At 33.9% G+C, this 6,690-nt stretch overlaps 1 protein-coding gene across 2 annotated transcripts in view; it reads left to right on the top strand.

The window, feature by feature from the left end:
* Positions 1 to 1,437: 1,437 nt before the first annotated feature.
* Positions 1,438 to 6,690, top strand: part of Gld (Glucose dehydrogenase) — a 34,401-nt gene continuing 29,148 nt past the window's right edge. Inside the window, exon 1 of one of the 2 annotated variants that reach the window (XM_053761020.1) lies at positions 1,438 to 1,569. The gene's annotated coding sequence lies outside the window, so the exon portion shown is untranslated. Of the gene's footprint in view, positions 1,570 to 6,111; positions 6,265 to 6,690 lie in introns of those variants that run through there. The other variant, XM_053761021.1, reaches the window with a different exon arrangement.

Raw genomic sequence — 6,690 nt, 5'->3', positions numbered from 1 at the left:
CACATCTCGTGGAGTGAAAGAAAAGAAAGGAAAAAGGAAAGAAAGAAAGAAAAGAGAAAGAAAGAAAGAAAGAAGAAAGAAAGAAAGAAAGAGAAGAAAGAAAGAAAGAAAGAAAGAAAGAAAGAAAGAAAGAAAGAAAGAAAGAAAGAAAGAAAGAAAGAAAGAAAGAAAGAAAGAAAGAAAGAAAGAAGAAAGAAAGAAAGAAAGAAAGAAAAAAGAAAGAAAGAAAGAAAGAAAGAAAGAAAAGAAAGAAAGAAAGAAAGAAAGAAAGAAAGAAAGAAAAGAAAGAAAGAAAGAAAGAAAGAAAGAAAGAAAGAAAGAAAGAAAAGAAAGAAAGAAAGAAAGAAAGAAAGAAAGAAAGAAAGAAAGAAAGAAAGAAAGAAAGAAAGAAAGAAAGAAAGAAAGAAAGAAAGAAAGAAAGAAAGAAAGAAAGAAAGAAAGAAAGAAAGAAAGAAAGAAAGAAAGAAAGAAAGAAAGAAAGAAAGAAAGAAAGAAAGAAAGAAAGAAAGAAAGAAAGAAATTTGCCAAAAACATGAGTACAAATAGTCAAAATGAATTAGACCTACACGTTTTACCGAATATAGGTATGCAAATATAAATAAATAAAGAGGAGCATGCTATCCACTACAAATCCAAAACAAAAAAGGAATTATAATGTACTTATACTAGCCCTAAATTCTATCCGAGTCTATCATTAAAGGAATCATTTAAAGTATAATAACATTTATCAGTTAATAAAGACTTGAGGTGGAATTTTGTTGTAAATTTTCGGTGCCATACATACTATGCTATTATTTGCTATAATAAAACATTTAAATTGTATATAAAACTTTATGAATTTAGAATCAAAAGTCGTGTCAAAGAAGTGCAGAAATTATAGTATCATCGGCCATTTAATCATCCTCACTACTGGGGCACGGCCATCCATATGGGCCATGCTGTAATATCCCAATCCCAACTAATACTATCAATGCGTGTTTGTTACCTTTTCTCGTTAACTCATCTATTCAACCAATCATCTTGAAATTTTACTTAGGTGCCTTTCATCTCGAAAAATTAACTGTCTCTATGGGTAATTCGCGCGGGCAAAGCCGCGGACAGAAGCTAGTAATATGATAATTTAATTTTAGACTTAGCGCGTACCAAGTACTGTTTTAATTAAAATAACATTATAATGTAGCTACGTCTAATTATGTGATTACTGATACAATTGAGTAAACAAAAAACAAAAGATTAATCTTACAAAAAATCCAAGGCCGGTGCGTAAACTTTTTAACGCAAAATATCAACTAATTTGTACCTTCAACGTTAAAAAAACGCTCTGAAGCGTGCGCACGACCTTAGCGATCTGTGAAAAAATGCATCCCAAAGATAAACCGTGCAATTGCCCAAACATGTGACCCCGAATTCGCGGGTCCATCTCACGCAAAAGTCGCAGTTCGTAAAAGTGGTGCGCGTGCGACACACGCGTTTGTAGCGCCCCCTCGCGAGTTTCTTTCGTGATAAATTATTGAATTTTTATTTGTTTGACTGTTAAATTTGTGTGTGATTGTACTTTGTGATTGGAAGGTGAGTTATTTTAAATTATTTATCATTTTAGAAAAATAAATAAAAAGTTACTAAATTAAATTAGTACGGAAATAGTTATTAAATAAAGATAAATTATATTAATATAATTTTAAAAACAAATTATTAAAAATTATTTCAGGTTTCAAAAGCACTATAAGCGAAGAAACATAAAACTAGTAATATTATTTTATGTTTCTTTTTAAAAGTCTAACCTTGATAAGTATTAATATAAATATATTAGGACAAATCACACAGATTGAGCTAGCCCCAAAGTAAGTTCTATACTTGTGTTATGGGATACTAACTCAACGATACTATATTTTATAACATATACATATATAGATAAACATCCAAGACCCGGGCCAATCAGAAAAAGATCATTTTCCATCATGACCGAGAATCTAACCCGGGACCTCTCGGTTCGCCACCGAGGTCGTCTTTTAGATTAGATTTTCAAAAATATTTATAGAAAATCTATATATATATATTTCTATAAATATAGGAGTAACGCCTTAGCTTTTACTATTAACTAGACAGATTCTAAAAAATCTTAACATTACTAACAATCTACAAATACATAATACACATTATTTCCCCCGGAATCGTCCAGGGCCCATCGCGCGGCCTCGAGACACTATTTAGACTTTCAATTTGTATTGCTCACATTCGCTTTGTTCCTATTCGGTTCCGCTCGATCCGGAATTGTACAGTCGAACACAAACGCTACAATATTATTCAATTATTTCATGTTTTATTAATACTTCGACTGTACCTACCTCTAATTCATAACACAACCTATGCAATACAAGCTTATAAAAATATATTTTCTAGTATTTCATATGAGTACTGGCGGCTCGTACGGGCTTCACAATAAACCATAACAAAATTAATCTCTTACACCTAAACCTTTCTCAGGAATCGCACTGTCTGTAATCGTGCAATACCCGTCCCGCTAGCTGTGCGGGTCCTACAGACAGACAAGCGCGACAGGGGGACTTGTTTTTTATAAAATCAAATCATTTATTCAGAAATTAGGCCTTCACAGGTAATTTTTCACGTCATATTCTAAATTGAATGATGTTTACCAAAGCTACAAACTACTAACAGTGTTGGTCCCTATTATGCCAGAAGGGCTTAACATTTTTTAAATATACATTTATGTATATTCTTTTTATCAGTAATATAACAATGTAAGTACACAATAAAGTACATGGTCAAAAGGTATACTGAAACATATTATGATTGTGATCAAGTGCTGATGAAAGGAAAATATATATATTCCTTTCATCAGCACTTATCATATATAATTAACATACTAAAAAACTTTTAATAAAAGATCGAGCTGACCAGATACCCCCGGCAGCACGCGTTCACGAGTTGATGCATGAGTCAGCCATCGCGAAGCTCAACCACAATAGAGGAAACCTCCCGACCCGACTCACGAAATACAATAATATTCAAATTCCAATTCTAAATTCTTTATTCAATTTAAGATGATATATATACATCACTTATTGACGTCAAAAAAATTACTTAAACTAAGTCTACTGCCGGCTTCCAAAGCGCAGGTGAAGAAGAAGCGGCGCAACAAACTTCACCGCAGCCTTTTCTCCAAGGACGTCAATTAACAAATATAGGTCTTATACATATATTAAAAATTAGGAGGACGAATTTACATCATTATTAAAAATTTCAAAATTTGAATGAATAAATAAAAATTGTATTTCCAATAAAATTATTGAAAATTGTATTATATTATATAATATTTAAGTATCCATGCTGTCCCCACATAAAGTGGGATGAGGGTAGGATATAATGTAGTATTAGTAGTTGTAATGTTGTAGTCTTCGGTCAGGGCGCAGACTACCGAGCGAGCGACGTCTACAAATCAACTTAAGGCAAAAAAACATTTCTTGTATGTTTATTTGTATGTTTGTTTGTATGTAAGTTTGTAACGCAATAACTTCCCGACCGTTGGTCCGATTTTGATGAAATTTAAAAAGTATGTAGGATCTGCCAATAGAATTTTTAATTTCGTGGATCATCAAAATCGGTTAAGCCGTTTGTGAAATTTTCACAATTATGTAAAAATTTGTTGTGTTAGCTTATTACGTTTTTACCCGAGCGAAGCCGGGACGGGCCGCTAGTAACTATATAAGTATTATCTTACAAGATTTAGACAAACTTAGCATAGTGTAGCAAGTTGAGTGTTCTTCGGAACAATACCAACATTGTCTGGCTGAGGTCGTAAAGACGAGCCGCTGTCAGCGCTTGCGCAACATTGGTGAACCTTCGCGAGATTAGACGCTATCTCGCTCGGGATCAGCTGTGTAACAGCTTCAATCAAGTATATCTTCTTCTTTGTGTATTAAATAATACTAACTGCAAATTTTATTCAAGGCACAAACCATAGTGTTTATTCAGAAACTGGCTTTTGCCCGCGGCTTCGCCCGCGTGAATTGCATAGCAAAATCTCAGTAATTTTATCGCGTGCTCTGTGAGACTGGTAAACATATATGATTTAAATTCGCATTTTTCCTCATCTTTAGTTCAATTTCCTGTTTCCCTTTCTTCGATTTTATTATATGTATGATTGGAACTTCACAGGCACTTTTTCACGTCAGTTTTTTAGTTATTTTGCCCACGGCTTCGCCCGCGTGAATTTCTCTGCGAAAGCGGAACCGGTACGATTTTCATACAAAGTTTCACCCCCCCATTGTAGTTATTTGGGGGTTAATTTTTGAAAAAAATAACTATTATATTTATATTTTTTTCAACTATATTTATTTGAACTGGGGTTTTTAACTACATATATACCATCATCATCAATTAATTTAAGAAGTTTGTTCTTGTCGGTGGAGCATTTTCCATCTCATTCTGTCCTCAGCCATCGATTTCACCTGTACTTCTCTTTTATCTCATCTAGGAATGCCCTTCTTGGCTTTCCTTTTCCTCTTCTTGCTTCGATTTTTCCTTCAATCAGATATTTCATAAACTTGTCGTGTCATGGCCTTAGGCCCACCTTAGGTGGCCAAACATCTTTCCCCTTCTTGTTTCTATTTCTTTCGATAATTTATACCAATTTCATCAAAATCGGTCCAGGGGTTTAACCTTGAAAGCGGAACAGACAGACTTTCGCATTTATAATATTAGTATGGATTTCTCAAAAAGCTACTACTATTTCGGAACGACCACTGCTGAGAAGCTGTCGTCCATTTTGTTCCCATTAAAGGCTTTTGATGAAACACGATAAGCTATATTTAAGCTCAGTAATTCACTACGCGTGTTTCCTATCGAGGTTTCGCTTTATCATAAACAGACAATAAAAAATATCTCTGTTTCAAAATGTCCAAAAAATCTAAAAAAAAAATCTCTTTATAATTTGTATCATAGAAAAGAATTTGTCTCATATTTTCCTTTCCATATATTTTTGTATTTATTTCATTTATTAATGCAAAGACACTGCTATCCTCTTGACCTCCTTGTACAGCATTGTTCCTTGTACAACATGAAGTTATTTTAATCTTCCTAATTTTAGCGTTTTCTCGGTTGCATTCGGAGCTGTGATGCCGTGACGTCCGTGGTCAACGTAAAATATCAAACCATAAAATTTAGAAGATTCGTCTGTGATTAAACTGCCTGCCTAACGTCACCCTAATCGCCATGGAAATGCTATTGTTTCCTATCAGCTGCTGAGACTACGTGTACCTTAGATATGGAGTAGTCTAGGGCGGAACCACAAACTTATATAAATGAAGATATGAAGTTATTTTGATGACTTTAAATATTCTAATTTCTATGCAATGATATCTCACCGCAGTATAATGTTCTTTGAATTTTATAATGAATTAATAATTTTTTCTATGAAGAAAAGCACACAAGCTAACGTTTCTCAAATTACTCCTATGCGTACTAGCGCGACATGAATTATAAACAATGCAATATATTTGTGAGAAAACCTTATCTCTAACCCATATTAAGCATCGGTCGCGTGTCCGTCTGTCAGTCCCACTTTTTCGCGTTAACAATGGGTGCAACATGTGTTGTAAACATGTAATGTAATTGTAATGTAATGCAGTTATATGTGGCGAGCTGAGAATTGTTTGATACCGAATCGCATTAAAAATTAATGGACGTGGAAAATGCTGCAATATAGTGTGACCGAGTTTAAAAATACTCGATTTTCTTTTGCGAAATAAATGTCGTTTAAATTTTGGCTAAATCTCTAAATTGTTCTTGAAGCGTTTCAGTTAATTTAACATTTTCAAAAATTCGGCATATAGTCAAAAAAATTAGGCACTATGTATTTTAATTTATAAAAAAAACATGCCAAGACCAATCATTATATGATATGCAAGATAATTTGTTAATGTGTTGTGTGTGTTTGTTTGTTTGTTTATGATGCATATTCACTCATACAACGATTTACTATAGAAAAACCATGTCATAAAGCTTCTTGCAAATATTTTAAATATCCCTGGTTTACGTCGAGGGTTAAACATAAATTTTGAAGAGTCTGCCGTCATTAACATAGTGACTCGCGACTCGCGCGCATCTCGTCCGATCTACATAATGTGCATAATGACTTTATGCAACCGGCACAATTATACTATTTGGATTAACGGATACCACTAATACTGCATCCCATATTCACCTGTTATATTCTTACCTGTGTGTGGCGCCCTGAAGCCAAAGGTACGTTTTAATAAATGTTTGAATTCGGAAGATTTTACTATGTACGAGACGCCTTCAGTCGTTAACCGACAACCTAATGTATTTCAAAAATAAATATAAATATATTAGGACAAATCACACAGAATGAGCTAGTCCCAAAGTAAGTTCTAGACTTGTGTTATGGGATACTAACTCAACGATACTATATTTTATAATATATACATATATAGATAAACATCCAAGACCCGGGTCAATCAGAAAATCATTTTCCATCATGACCCGACCGGGGATCGAACCCGGGGGCACCTCTCGGTTCAAAGGCAAGCACTTTACCACTGCGCCACCGAGGTCGTCAAATGACCTGTAAATCTCAATATCCAGTTCCCACGTAATTATACACTTGTTCAAGCATCACCTTAATTACAAGTTGTATTAACAAGTTCACAA

Source organism: Plodia interpunctella, chromosome 21 (assembly GCF_027563975.2).
Source record: "Plodia interpunctella isolate USDA-ARS_2022_Savannah chromosome 21, ilPloInte3.2, whole genome shotgun sequence".
Lineage (NCBI taxonomy): Eukaryota > Metazoa > Arthropoda > Insecta > Lepidoptera > Pyralidae > Plodia > Plodia interpunctella.
The sequence above is the reverse complement of the archived record's forward strand: the minus strand, read 5'-3'. Positions and strand labels throughout refer to the sequence as shown.